Consider the following 16,774-nt stretch of genomic DNA (forward strand, 5'->3'; position numbering starts at 1 on the left):
TTGTAAGTTTTGAATAAACGATTCCAATCTTATTGTTTCGAGAAATTGAATTAAGGTGAAGTTGGTATAAAATAAACCTCGTGGATTGCTTTTGTTTGATCTAGAATCAAATGTTTGATAAATATCCAAAAATTCAATACATTAAATGCTCTCTCTAAATAGTATTCTTGTTTATATAAGGAAATTAGGACTCTTTATGATTGATTGCCAGAACTATTTCCGATTCATCGTTTATATAAAATCATTTCCTTTCTGTTTGCATTTTTCTCATTCTTGTAATTGGGGATTAGTGAAATCAAACATTTTAGATCGTTAATTGCAGTATCTAAAAACCACAAACTATCTTATTTAAGTTTCTGGAAAGACGCGTTCAAACAACAGGACATACAAAACATAAAGGATTTTTATTTGCAAATAACCTAATAAATTCCCTTGCGATTGGCATTTGTTTGTAAAATATCTGCATCAAAAACCGAGTCATCGGATAGAATGTTCAATAAATATTTGTTTGTTATTCATTATTGGTTTCAAATGATTTCTAAGTAAGTTAATTTGGAGGCTTTCTTCCACTGCAGTCTAGCTTATTGAGATGACGAATTTATGGTTTTCATTTACTGTATTGCTAGATATATATGTTTGTTTCGCAGACAATCGGCTTCAGTTCCCTTTTTTGTAAATAGTATGGAGTAATTACACTTCATGTTTCATAACTTTACAAGTGGAATTGAAACTATTCGAGGGATAATATATACCATTATTCTTATAGAAACTTCATTTTAGATCGGCAAACCTTTTGAAATTTGAAGGTCTACTACTGATAGTGTCATGATTTGTTAGCAATAGTACACACCATATTTGTTTACTGCTAAAAAATCATTAACTATTGATCGAATGATTTTTTTTTTTTTTCAATTCTAAAAGTCCAATGGTACTTATTCCGTGCTATTGAAATTGTAGGATCTGCAAAGTGGGAGGATAGAGAAGAAGGGCAAAAATTACCACTGAAAAATGTTGGTATGTAGGATAGCGGCAGACATTTTGTCTTGCAACAGGCATCTTACGAAACCTCAAAGAGTTGTTGGAAGTTTTCTTTAACGTACAGTGAGTGTGGCACTCTTTTAATACGAGACATCGGATTTTTATTCGAACCGGAAGTGGCTGCGTATATATCCATCCGTACAGCCAAAAGGACACCCCTTATTCACACTACATTTACTGTCAGATGAGAAAACTCCAGTTGATCATATCTGGGAGTCTATACCGTAGTCAACAAGTCATGGATGTTCATGGAATATTGATTTGTTATACAATAATGAATATCGGAAATTCATTCAGTTTTTTTATTAATCGGTCCAGTTTAAACATCTATGACCTCTATATAAAATGCTTAGTTTATATATTGCTCCTATTTATATACTGAACGACGTATAGTTCATATAGCGTTTTATTTTGACCGGGACTTTGGACGATTGGCATATTGTACTGTGCCGTCATGAATACGAATGAGAACGCTTTTGAAAATTGATTTTTTTTAATGAAATGCCTTGATGATTATCAAATATTTCAAGATAGTAACTACTGAATGTGCCTTTCCCAAGACTGTCTGTAGTGTAGTTTTTTATTTCCCTTGTCAACGTGTTAAAAGTTTCGTTTCGTTTCTTTTCTTGTATCTTGTTTTTTAATAATACTGCTGGTTGTCTCTCTTGAATATAAAAAAATCTTTAAAGCGCAGTGATAGATATAAGAGAGTAGGACGATATCATTTCATATCAGCAGGTTAAGTATTTTAAGCTTGCTTTCAGTTACTACGACTATTCTCTGATGCGAGATAAAATCTTCTTTTGTTTTATTTGTCCTTTTGTCCTCTTGTGCACTGCCATTTCAGAGGTTCCTTGAATTCTTTATTATATATTCTGCAACGTACATTTTTGTTGTCCACTAATTGAGACAAAAAAGGAATTTTCACTTTGCTGGCTGTTTGTACATATATTGAAGGTGTGAATGTGGACAAGGTTTTGATTTTTATTGATATTTGCTCTTTTGGGAGATAGTTGAACTTTTTCATTTTGGAGTATATACTCGCATAAGAGGTGCATAGAGTTTCCGGATAACTCCTCCTACAGTGAACCAAAGACCTATGTGCTCCCATGCTCAACTTTGTGTATTTTAAAATAACATGCACTTTGCATCTGCGGGGGTATCATTTGTGTCTCTCAGACACAATAATATCTCAAAGAAAGTCCTACATTGACTTTGTTATAATACAGATACTTCAGAGTGGAGTGCGGGGCATCACTTTGTCTAGTTCTGTGTTGTTTTGTGTTAATTTTTTTTTGGGGGGCGGGGGGGGGGGGGGGGGGGGGGGGTGTGGATTTGTAGTTTCATGTTAATACTCATTTTACTTTATTTACAACCTTTTTAGACAAGGGACGAATTAGAGCTTGGCATATTGTATAGACATTCGCTTATTTTTTAAAACTGTATGATGCCTTCTAGATGTTTCTTTGTTGTTCCTGTTGTTCTTTTATTAACTTATAACACACATCACCTTTTATTCATATCTTAAATATTAGTATCAATTTTTTGACGACTAATTAGAATTTTTTTTCTGTAAACGTGAAACATGAGGTTGACATTTGACAAAATGCTACTCTTTTTTAATCCATATCTTAAGAACTTTGCCTTCATGACGTATCTATTGTCTTGTGGAAATGGAATTAATATCTTTCTGAGAATAGCAAGTATATTCTGTAAATTATCTACGCCTCTTTTTTATCATCAAAGTCTCTTTTTATCCTCATCAACGTAATTATTTTTCATTTTCAGTGTCTGTGCGCTTAAATGACACCATTTACAAACATCAGTATGCACAGACGAGATAAATGTTTTATGTCCAAAATCCCTTAGACCATTTGTTTTGGATAGGCCACGTCTGTTTTTTATTTGTTTTGTGTCAAGTAAAATGTCAAAACCTACTATATGAAAAAGGAACGTGGTATGATTACCAATGAGACAACCATGCAACAGAGTCCAAATGACGCGGATTTTTTAAGCAATTATAGGTCATCATACGACATTCAACAATGATAAGAAAAGATATAAGAGCCCCCGACATAACCATTATTCAAACGGAAAAATCAACGGTGACAAAACAATTTGTGAAAAACAAATATTAAAGACAGCAACCAACGACAACAACTGAAATAATAACCAGTCAGTTAGAAAAACAAACCATCCATTTTCTGCATAAGGAAATGCCTGTATCAAATCAGGAATATAGCAGTTGTTTTCCAATTGTTTGACGTGTTTAAGCTTTTGATTTTGCCATTTGATAAGGGACTTTCCGTTTTGAATTTTCCTTGGAGTTTTGTTTTTGCTATTTTACTTATTCTAATTGAATATCACAAGTCCTGCAGTTTCGCGCCATTTTAAAGATGCATACTGGTAATATATTCAATGATTCTACTTAGTCAGTTGTTTATCTTATTATCATATGTAGTATTCGTAATTATTGTTATTGCTGTTATTGTTGTTATTGGTGTTGTTGTTGTTATTGTTGTTATTGTTATTGTTTTTGTTATTGTTGTTATTGTTATTGCTGTTATTGCTGTTATTGTTATTGTTATTGTTGTAATTGGTGTTGTTGTTGTTATTGTTTGTTTTGTTATTGTTGTAATTGGTGTTGTTGTGATTGTTATTGTTTTGTTATTTTTGTTATTGGTGTTGTTGTTTTTATTGTTATTGTTGCTGTTTTTGTTATTGGTGTTGTTGTTGTTATTGTTATTGTTGCTGTTTTTGTTATTGTTGTTATTGGTGTTGTTGTTGTTATTGTTATTATTGTTATTGTTGTTATTGCTGTTATTGTTTTATCATTATCGTAGTTGTCATTCTAATAAACCACATAACGATTTAGGACATTCATATGACAATTTCAATATTCCCTTAAAAATCATATGTTCTTAATCATCAGATAATTTCCTGATTTTTTTTTTATTTGTATTTATCCTCAGAAAATGAAAACCCTACCTTCAAGTGAACGCACACAAAACAAAGAAAACTTAAAACTTTGGCCTAAGCAAAATATACTTCTTTCGTTTGTGTTTCTATTTTCTGTTATCTTTGTTAACACAAATTCATAAATGGTTATTTTATGGTTCTCTTTATTTCTTTTCAAACAAAGATTGAACTGAACAAATAAACAGTTAATTAGATCAATTCTTTTGCCCACATCTTCACTACTATTTATTGGATTGATCTTAATTAGCAGGTAGGGAAACCATTCGGATACTCTTTATAGTATCTTCGACGTAACAGTATAAAAATTAACATTTAATCTAAATCCGAAAATGTCAGAAAACCTTCGATCCTCAGCGTATGGATATAAAAAACCACTAAACGCATCAAGGATCAAAGAAAAAATATGCAGGATCCATGTGGCTTTATATCTTCATGTTCTTGTAAATCATAATAATTACTCAAATGGTCTTGACTAAAGCGCTTCAAAAATCAAAATGTTAGTACTGTAAAAAAAAAAAAAAAAACAAGATGGCGCGATTTTATTGACAATGAGGCAACTATCCACCTAAAATCAAAGGATCTGGATATAAGCATCTACAGATTTATAAGCAAAACCAATAACCGTTAAAGTAAGCTTTAGAATAAATTGATATACTTTTTGCATATTGAAAATATTATGTCTGGTGAAAGCGTGTTTAAATGTCGGACTTCATACGGGTATCAAGTGTGCAATAATTTGCATCAACAGCTGCTTGCTGTCAGATAAAATATAACTTTAATTGTAAAAGTTGTTTTATTCTTTTTTATGATTAGTCTCCATCTTCTTTTTTTTTTCCAATCTCGATTGTTATATACCCATTTGTTCATACAATCTTTAAGTAAGAGATAACTTTATACAGTAGGCTCCCAAGGGCAAAAAGCATAACTCATAATTCTTATTTGATAATTCCGATGTAATCTATAATAATTCATAGAGCGCCCTTTACTGATTAGCTTTCAGTTATTGACTTTGAATATCGTGGTCGAATTTATTCCAACCCCAATGGTTGATTAGAGTTTAGAAACTGGCGAGGCATTTAAAAATCAAATTGTATTTCTTAATAAAATTAAACATTCATGACTGCACGAGCTTCGCGTGACAACGGCACTACAATTCATAGGAAAACAAACAAAAATCTTGATATAACTCTTAATGTCATCTTTTTAGCATGAAGCTCTTCCGCATTCGACAAAATGTACTTCAGTCAACGCTTTAACATCCCAATAAAATTACAATATGAACCATATATAAAACTAAGACAATGTGGTATAATTGCCAACGAGACAAATCTCCACAAGAGACCGAATGACACAGAAATTAACAACTATAGGTCACCGTACGGCCTTCAACAATGAGCAAAACCTATACCGCATAGTCAGCTATAAAAGGCCCCGAAATGACAAATGTAAAATAATTCAAACGATAAAACTAACGGCCTAATTTGTGTACAAAATAATGAACGAAAAACAAATATGATACACAGAAACAACTGACAACCACTGAATTACAGGTTCCTGACTTGGGACAGCCACATACAGAATGTTGCGGGGTTAAACATGTTTGGCGGGCCCAACCCTCCCCTAACCTGGGACAGTGGTGCAACAGCATAACACAAGAACAAACTGTGCAAAACAATAAACGAATAATAAATATGATATACAGAAACAAACAAAAAACAGTTGAAAAAGGCTTAACTTATCAGATGGATACAAACAGAAATACTTGTAACAAAAACACAGAGTAGACATGGCAGGGTACTTATACATCCCCACAACAAAAAGATACTAAATACAGATATGAGATTACTCGCAGTTACTGACAACTAGTTCAAAGCCAATAACAAGTAATAAAAAATCATGCGTCTAAGACTAAAATACTCATTTTTTTTTATGAATCAAATGAGATATACTTCCATTTGCAGCACACCAAACATCATCGAATGATGAGCATCGGGTCTTCAACATTAGAAAAGTGTATACGGAAATAAGTATTAAGGTCTTGCTTTAACGAGTAGCCAACATTATCCACCCCTTTCTCCCTCATCCTTTGCTTATTGATACACCCTCTAGTAATTTTTGTCCTAAATACGAATCAGATATTTCCTCCTGGACTTACAGCATCTACAAATCAATCTTTAAATTATATGATTAACAGACTTAACTACCAAATGAAGTACTGGACATGTTGCTCGACATGAAACTGTCACATAATACTAAAATAATTGCAGCGTTTATGCATTGTATGTGCAGGACTTGAACTTATATGCTAGATTTTTCATTGAAAAGCACTTGAATATAAAAATTTGGAGATATGGTATAATTGCCAATGCTTTGTTTTTAGTAACAGGTCATACCGTACAACCTTCAATAATGAGTAAAAGTACTCATCATAATGCAATCTAGGTAGTAACTCTTAAATGAAACGTCCTTTTCTCTTTAATTACAGCTTTGTCAAGTGTGAACAATTATAATGAATGGCAATGTTTTGCAACCTTGTGCACCTATCAATCTTTTTCGTGAAGATTAATACGACTTCCAAGCAGGCGAAGCCATACTTTAAATTCTTAAGTCATATTAACTAGTTGCCGGCAAGGAAATTAGCAACAAATTGTTATTGTTTTTATAAATCTGCCTGTCAACGTACCATTCTACGGTGCATAACGGCATTCTTATTTCAATGAAAATATTAGATTTATCTCCAATTTATCTCAATTATATCCTTCAATTTTACGATTAAACTGTCAATTTTATTGAAACTGTGTTTCTACCGATAAGGCCTTAGCTTAAATCAATGACTTGTTTTTCCAATCAGTAAGCGTTAGCACGCAGCTAGTTTCTCTACAACAAATAGAAGAGAATTAATATAGCTAATAGGTTGGTGTCTTTTTTAATCAGAACAGCATCCACATATGATCAATTTCATCTCAGAAGATGCAGATTACTAATTTCTAAGATTATTTAGTTAGTACCGCAAAAGACTTTCAATTAGACGGGGAAAGTATTTGTATGTTTTAGTCTTACTGTTCTCGTGTCCATTAAAAAAATGTATCCACGAAATAATATAACAAAATTAAATCTGAAATCGCAAATTCTTGTCGTTATAAAGAATTTACATTCGAGATTGAGGGTATCAACAACTAAGTTTGAATAGGCCTATTATCTTATTTAAAGGTTTTTCCTTGTTATACATTGGACGTCTGCAAATCAATAAAAAAGATAGGGCCTATTTCCCATGGATTTATTTCACTCACATTTTCAAAATCAAAAAAATGTTAAAACCAACATGTTGTCGAATATCAAATTGACTTAATTTGTATCTGAAAGTCATTTTACATAAATTACTTTCAATAGAATTTCGATTTTTGGTAAGAATTTCCTTTTCACTAATTTGTTTTATAAACACTAAAATTATTCCAAAATCTGTCAAAATTGCAGTGTTGAGCTATTATTTGGCATTTATAAATTGGTCATATGTTCAGATAAAGTACACCATAGTATGGATGTATATATGATACAGTGAGTTTTAGTTAAGATTGAGACACTTTCAGAAAATGGTACTGCTGGGAAATAAATTGAAAGAAAACCGCCTTACTTCTTTCAAGACATTTGTTGTACAAGATTTGACTGATTTACATTACTGATTTATCATTTTTATAAGAATCTAGATGAATATTCATCCCGTCTTGTTAAAATTCACGAGTTCACTTGGAATCGGCGTGTAAAACGGAGAATATCGTATAAACACCAGAAATCAAGTCAACAGAAAAGAGGGGATGTTTGATAGAGGCAAAAGTTTGTCATAACAAATTTAGAGAGTTATTGCATCGGATTTTTTTTTACGCGAAGACACTCTGCAAACAAGGGGCATCCGGTAATTAACGTCCCCATTCAAACTAGACGCTGCATTTGCACATCCAACAGAACCAGAGCAGACGTACCAACAGAGCAGTCCTACTGTCTAAGAAATTACTTTAGTCATTTAACAAAGCTAACCTTTAGAATCTGTAAGTAGGTTATTTTGCTTACAGTCTAAATTAAATCTTCTGTGATGAGACTACAAGTATTTCGTTCGATGTTACAGAATATGATTTCGTTAAACAGAAGATATTTTGATAAACTAGATTTAAACGCCAACCCTTCTAATCGGTTTAAAGATTTGTGGGCTTACAGGGTAAAGTTTATGTTCTTGATTAGTTTTTAAATCAGACGGGAAAAGCCTCTTGAAGAAGCCTTTGATTAAAGATATCGATTTAAGCCAAGTTCAAATCTAATATTGGAAGTCTTTATACCAATTCTTCGAATTTCTTGCGGTACTGCAAAATGGGAGAACGGATAAAAATATTGAATTAGAGTGGAAATCTTTGAATAAACTGCTACTGAAATTCAGTATGTATGCATTGTCTAATTTTGTGAATATAGAACGATAAATATATTCACTAATCAATAAAGCGAAATAGAATGCTATCACAATTAAAAGTTAAAGCATGCGAAAATAGGCAAGGTATACAAGACCAAACCTTTTTAAAACAAAACAATCGCCATGCGATAACTTCATGTTCAGCTTGATAAATGTAGTCCTTATATAATATTCAAAGTTTTGTGAATTTCCAAATAAACTTAAACTGAAATAAAAAGATACCACAAATACAACTGTTGTTGCTCTATACCTTGACATACACTCCCATCTTAGTTGTGACTCCTTCGTAACATATATCACCGAAGTATGTCATGTCACGAACAAGTCGACGGATTCCTACACTTCCGACGCAAAACAAAATTCACCCAAGAAATAAGTGTTGCCGAATATATCTTTTTCGATTGTTTGCGTTATATTTTGTTGAAAGTACATATACTATACATGTTTGCCTTTAAGTATTTTACTTTTGGCCATGATCTGACTGAGCAGACTGTGTCTGATAATCGATTCAATGTCTTAGAAGCTTATTACCTTCTTGCTATTAATATCTTCAAAGATGTCAGATCAAAATTAATATTTTTGCTTCTTTCAGGGGGAGGGGTTGTGACTTCGCTTCTGTAAATAGTTCAAATTTAAATAAAAAGAGATACACGGTGTACGACAATGATACAACAACCTAACAAAAAAAATAATCAAAAAGACATGTACATGTCAACATAATGATGGTCTTGTTAAATGCAATGGTCTTGTTGAAGGCCTTACGGTGGCCTATAATTGCTTACTGCCACTTCATTTTAACTCTATTGGATAATTATCTCGTTGGCAATCATATTACATTTCCTTATTTTTATATTAAACAATAGACTAAGTGTCTTCAAATACATCAAGCTATAAATCGCCAGAGTCCAGACTATCTTCGATTAAATTTAACAGAGACTACAACAGTTCTGCCATCAACACCAAATTCTTACTGAACAAAAGGCATAACGATAAAATTAAAGAAAACCGATGACGAGGCTCTTGACTTGGCAAAGGCACATGTAACAAACTAAACCATTTTGAACCAAACAGCCCAACCCTCCCATCCGTAATTCCCCTAAACATGACTTTAGTTCATTGTTTATTCCACAAGTACTGACAACATTAAATTAAGGTCACAGGCAATGCAAAATGTCTGCGTTCTCTCTGTCAATCCTTCTTTTATTATTTTAGATCCTTTTAATTGATTCATGATTATTTTTACTCTTTTTGACGTTCAGTGACTATTTTCACAAAACATCTTACGATTAAAATTGATCGTAAGTTATACTGAAATGTGTTTGACTTGCGAGCATTTTTACTCCTATGTTTTTATTGTGAAAAGAGCCTCTGAAGCGTCGAGTCTTATTTGCTGTATGCGTTACAACGATTTTTTTTCATCCCTGTTCTCTTGGAGACGTAATTGTATTTTCCAGTTTTACTTCATTATCGTTTAATCATCTATTTTTTGTTTTACTAAAAACACTTTTAATCGTGTTTTCTGCATTCATTATGTGTAATTGTCTAATATTTGATGTATTTAAAGGATTCAAATGATCCTGTTATCATTAAAACACATTTAATTATGGTATTGACTTAAAAAATCAGAATAGGTTTTTTTTTCTGTTCAATATCTGTTCTCATTAACCATCAAAAGACTAGTTTTATTTTTTCCTTTTCTAATTGTTGATCTTTTTGACCTACATATTTTAATATTGCAAATTTCCACTTGTTGTATTGCTATTTATTATATCTTCATTATTTGCAAAAGTCGTTTGTAATTTAAAATACGGTTTAATGGTTAGTACAAAAAGTATAACCGAATATTTAGTGCAGCGAAACATTATTCTTAATTCTAAACGCATCCGTCGTAAATTCAATAATATTCAATAAAGAGGCTTTTTCCTTTTATAACTTTGACATATTCTAAATGAACATCAATATTTAGAAATTAATCAAGCGAAAGTGATTCAACTGATTTTTAGAATAATTCATTAATTTGCGAATAAAAGAGAAACTAACTTAACAGTATTGACAATCTCTTGTTGTCATTATTTAATAAAATATGAAATTGAGTATTAATCTCCATACCAATTAGACACCTTCTGTGTTTGAAAAGTTATAGAGTTTATATGTATTATTTGTCAACGCTGATTTCAGAGCCTCGTTTTCACTACAGTGTGAGAAAATCCTGAAACAGTGTTCGACGCAATTTACAGTACAATTTTTCGCTAAGAACGTTTAAAATGAAAAAAAAATAATAGTAATGAAAGCATGTTTGTTTTAAAAATCAATAAAGACTGATCAATATATAATTTTAAATTTATGACACATATAGGGAGAATGTCACGTGCTCTGTCCTACAACAACTCTTTGTCACATGTTGTACGGCAGATGATATAACCTTACCCATATGTTTAGTCTGTTTTCCAGTTGCAATGCGCCTTTCAAGGTTTCAGCCATCAAGTTTTCAAATTCGACCATGTGATAAATAGTTGAGATATACGTTGTCCTTAGTTGTCATGAACTAGTTGGCACTTGATAAAGTTACTCGTATGTTAACAATATACGAGCATCTCTATTATTCCCACTTAAAACAACCATCATCACCCATATCAAAAATGTGATGGTCACTTGCTTTCATTTCGTACACATTTTCATGATGGTTACTTGCTTTCGTTTCGTATACATTTTCAAAAACACAGCATTTAATTCTTGTATTATTGTTTTCTTAGATTATAAAAAAATATGCTATTAACATTTTAATCTGAAATTAAATCTTTCAAGACAAAACTTTTCAGCAATTGTTTATTTTAGTGAGATCAAAGCAGTATCATTCCACATAAAATCAATTATCTTACGTCATATAGCTGAAATTGGCATAATGATGATGTCAATTTCAAAGTAGATAGCTCGTAAAATTATTTATCTAGTTATTATACGTGCATATTATGTTATTTTTATCTTAGTCAATTATCCATATTTACAAGATATCTTGTCAACTTCTTTTTTTCAAATTTATAAAATTTGTGATTTAACATATTGCAAACCGTACGCGAACAATGCGAAAAGAATATTTGTTGAGCTGATCTAATCAGAACAATTCTATAATCTTGGGTTGTTTTCTACGGAGCCCTGTTTGTCTCACACAGATTATAAAGTGTCTTTTAAAGTCCTGCGCTGAAGATGTGTAAAGTCTAGTGCTGGAGATGTAAAGTCTAGCGCTAGAGATGTAAAGTCTAGCGCTGGAGATGTAAAGTCCAGCGCTGAAGATGTAAAGTCTAGCGCTGGAGATTTAAAGTCAAGCGCTGGAGATCTAAAGTCTAGCGCTGGAGATGTAAAGTCAAGCGCTGAAGATGTAAAGTCTAGCGCTGGAGATGTAAAGTCAAGCGCTGAAGATGTAAAGTCCAGCGCTGGAGGTGTAAAGTCAAGCGCTGGAGATGTAAAGTCTAGCGCTGGAGATGTAAAATCAATCGAATTATACGAATTCCAAACAAAAAGAAATTAGAAAATTCAGCAAAGAGTCAGAAACTCACTAAAATAAGTAAGAAAATACCAAAACGAGAATAAAAAAATTTAAAGACGGAAGAAGAAATGAAGCACACTATGACCAGCAAACAACCGTTAGATAGCTGATAGTGGGGGCATAAAGAACCCTCAGATAGCTGATAGTGAGCATAAAGAACCCTCAGATAGCTGATAGTGGGCATAAAGAACCCTCAGATAGCTGATACTGGGCATATAGAACCCTCAGATAGCTGATAGTGTGCATAAAGAACCCTTAGATAGCTGATAGTGGGAATAACGAACCCCTAGAAAGCTAAAAGACATCCCAGCGCTAGACTTTACATCTTCAGCGCTTGACTTTACATCTCCAGCGCTAGACTTTAGATCTCTAGCGCTGGACTTTACATCTCCAGCGCTAGATTTTACATCTTCAGCGCTGGACTTTACATCTCCAGCGCTAGACTTTACATCTCTAGCGCTAGACTTTACATCTCCAGCGCTAGACTTTACACATCTTCAGCGCAGGACTTTAAAAGACACTTTATAATCTGTGTGAGACCAACAGGGCTCCGTAGTTTTCATACGGCAAAGGATATTTTTATTCAGAATGAAAACATATGACGCAATAAAATAAATCGTCTTTAAGACAATATAAACTTTCAGCAGAATTTAAGAATTTAACACCCTCTGTAAATATTGGACATTATTCAACCTCTAAGCAACCAAACAGCAAACAAACTTATATTAATATAAATATAAGGAGATGTGGTATGATTGCAAAATTAAGTTCTTTTTAGGTTTAGTTGGATTGTAGTCGCAGTAAGGTATTATTTTGCATCACCTTTTGTGCGTATCATTGTTATTTGAAGATAAGCATACGTTTTCTTCGAAACATTATCATGTTTGTGCGGACGACTTTCATAGAAAAGATATGCTTAAACAAAAACAAAACGAAATACAACGGATAAATATTGGGGATGTAGTTTTCCTGAATCATTTTTCATTGTATTTTGACTCGCCATCTTTCGACTTACAGTTCTGTTGTCTCTATGGAAATGATGTGCACGATTTATCTTGTCAGAAACACACTGTGAGTGTATATTTTCCTTACATACAAGAAATCAAAAAACAATCCTTCCGACTCCCCTTAGGACATAAAATGATTTGTCTTTTGATGTGCGTGGGTTTTTTTAACAAGAATAAATCTGTAGGGTAAATTTGTTTAGCCAGAGAAAATATTGTTCACATTTCGAAAATTGTTAATATCGACAGAGCATTTATCTTAAATAAACATTTACAATAAATATGATATATTTATACTCAATAACTAGACATACAACTATTTTCCGTGAATTTCAATCAATGCCAAAACCTTTTAAGACTTTTAACGGAATCTCCACATTTATCTGAAGCAGTGCAATTTTATGGTTCTATTAGCGTAGTATCTGTACGAGATATTTTAGCACTTTAGAAAGCGACCATTACTCATCATTGACAAATTAAATGTTCCTTTTGAATATAAATAACATAATTTGTCAGTTTTTCATCTTGGTTTGTAGAACAATGACTTTTGATGTTGGAGACCAGTTGTCTGTTGTGAACTTGATGTTTCTGTTTTGGTTGAAATTTTCAGAAATATATAAAACAGGATATATTTCTTCCGGTAGAGAAATGTGTAAAAAGTACATAACTTCTTTTTAAAGTTGTGCTTTTCTTGATTTATTTAAGGAATGACTGTAATATTTTTTTTCTGTATATGAAGTACCCCTTCTTAGCACATATTACGTATTTGGTGAAGTTAACAAAATAAACTGGAATCCACTTGCATTACGCTACACTCAAACGAACAAAGTGTAGAAGTCAGCCGAGAACCAGAGTATTTAACAAAATAGACTTCAGGGAAATGCGCATACTCAAGAAGAAAAGAGTTGATTAAGTCTGAGCACGTATTCAGACGCTTTATGTCATGGTCGATTGATTGTTGTTTGCTTCATACCGACCGTGCGAGGGCTGTATAGCCAGTCAAGGTCGTTAAAATCCTCCATCATCATCGTTTGCTTCATCTCCAGTGGAAAATTATTCATTGATTTTAAGGACAATACTATATTATGAATCTTATCATGGTACATGATAGTGATATTTTTATTATCTCAAAGTCTCTAGTGTTGGTGAAAATATTTTATCCTGCAATCGACATTTCGACTATACTAATACAGGTGTACAGATAACACGAAGCGATATACGTATACTAGAAGTATATAGTCTCCTGGTATCCTGCTTCTGTTGCGAGCGAACGGTTATGTCAAATTACTGTTTACGTCACAGTTCAATTTGGGGTCCTCATTGCCGTCCGCGTTTGAGTCATGTCGATTTCTTTCAAAAACAAATTCAACGATTGGGATGGAAAAAAATATGTACAAAATTAATTGCAGGATAAAGACAATAACTGTTTAGAGTCTTTAAATATCAGCTGTATTTTACTCGGCTCGAAATAGGAGTAATAGCTCGCTGAAGCTCGCATTACAGCTGTTTCTTAGCCTCGTACAAATACAGCTGATATTTAAAGACACTAAACAGTTATTGTCTATGTATATCATCATGTCAAAGATGTCAAGATAGCGATTATTGCGCAAACGTCTTATGTTTGCAATAGTGAAAAATTTATAAATTTAAGTGTCTAACTTTCTCATTTAGAACAAAGGTGAGAGGGTAAAGGTCAATGTCGAAGTAGAAATGATAAAATTCGAGTTGAATGAAGAAAGTCGGACTAGCCCTAGTCATACGTCCATTAGTAATAGCCTAATGGTAATGTAGTAAACAATATAGCTGAAGCTGTTGTATGATTTTCAATGAGACAACTCTCCACCAGAGACTTAATGACATACAGGTGAGCAGCTATAGGCCACCATAAGACCTTCAACAATGAACAAAACCCATACCGCATAGAAAGCTATAAAAGGCCCTGGAAATGAAAAATGTAAAACAATTCAAACGAGAAAACAATTGTTTACACTTTTTGAAAAAAGTCGCCTTTTGGTGCTTCAATTTTACTAATAGTCCTTTGAGAAAATGATTGTGTGTAACTATCTTAACTCCCATTTACGACAAAAATACGGTATGTTATTAGTGAATTAGATTACAGTGATTGCTGTGATTACTACGAGACACCACGGTCATTCGTCTTTTCTGCTACAATGAAAAAACCAAATGATGTGAAATAATGTCGCCATTAATGACTCACCAGGATATAACGGACAGTCTTGGTTCTCAATCAATACCAATATCTACAACCTTTCAAAATGATTACATATCAAATTGGAGAAAAAAAACCGTGGTAATTGCTTGTTTTAAAATGTGTCGATGCTCCTTAGAAGCCTCTTAGGGTAGGGAGAATTTAATCAAAGGCCAGATCTCTCTATTGTTGATAGTTACCGTACTTTGGTCGTAAACATTGTTAGAAGTTAAAATGTCTATATTATTTTCTGGTAATTGAGACGAATCTATATTTTCATTGTAATCGAGATGAAACAGACTTTTGTATAAATAGATTTATGTGTCAATAAACAATTGTGGTACAAAGAAGAAATCAGATTATTGTTTACATAGGTACTCTAAGAATCAATATTGTCCTCTTATGGTACAAATAGTAATTTTCTTCCAAGTCAGTACAGAAATTGTCTATAAGGATGTTTGATAATAAAGTTATTATTTCAACAAACAATGTTTCCAATTGAATTTAATAGTGTGTTCGTAAGTAATGCTGTTATACCACTGTCGAAGGCTGGTGGGTTTAGCGGTCATAAACATGTTAAGTCCCAACGCATTCTATATGTACCAATCCCAAGTCAGGAGCCTGCATGTACTGTTTTAAATCGGGCTTAGTAGTAGTTTTCTCGTTTGATTTGGTTAACATTTGTCATGTTGGTGTCTTATATAGCTGACTATACAGTCTGTGCTTTGCTCATTGATTAAAGCCGTCAGTGACCTATAGTTACATCCACGTCATGTGGTCTCTGGTGGATACTTTTCTCATTGACAATCATAACACGTCTTCTTATTTTCATATTACTACATCAACATTATGGAAATATATAGATAAGTTCGTATGCTTGTTATTAATATATAAGCATTTGACAAACTATGTACAGCTATGAGTTCTTATGATTCAACATCCTGTCGATATGTTTACTATTTACTTATATTTTGGCATTGCACAAGTTCGTGCGTTTCTCAGGCTATTCATGACGTCTACGGAATAGGTTTTTCTCTTTGTCGAAGGCCGTATGGTGACCTTTTATTGATTATATCCAAGTCATTTAAACTCTGCTGAAAAGTTCGTAATGGTTTATTTAAAAAAAAATGAGGTACCTATACTTGTCGACTCGAACTATTCATAGTTAGTTCCAAATAACAAATCTTAAAATTCAAAAGGTATTTTTCCTTCAAATAATAAGCCATGTCTACTTAGAATGAATCATTTACTTCATATAATTAACAAAATAGTATTTACATAAAAAAAATCTGTAATGATGCCTGTACGCAAATGTTCCTGAATTCAAAAACAGAAACTATTAAAAGATGTTACAAAAATATTTGATAAATGGTTCATATCATGTATATCTTATCACATTTTACATTGCCAACATCAGATATTCCTGTTGCTTTATATTTCAAGCTTTTATCAGAAGCAAATCTACAATTTCGATAAATGAATCAACTAGGCTTACAATCTTGCTGTTTTTTTTTATACTCCTTCGAAGTTTAACTGCAAAGGAA

This window comes from Mytilus californianus, unplaced genomic scaffold (assembly GCF_021869535.1).
Source record: "Mytilus californianus isolate M0D057914Y unplaced genomic scaffold, xbMytCali1.0.p SCAF_8, whole genome shotgun sequence".
Lineage (NCBI taxonomy): Eukaryota > Metazoa > Mollusca > Bivalvia > Mytilida > Mytilidae > Mytilus > Mytilus californianus.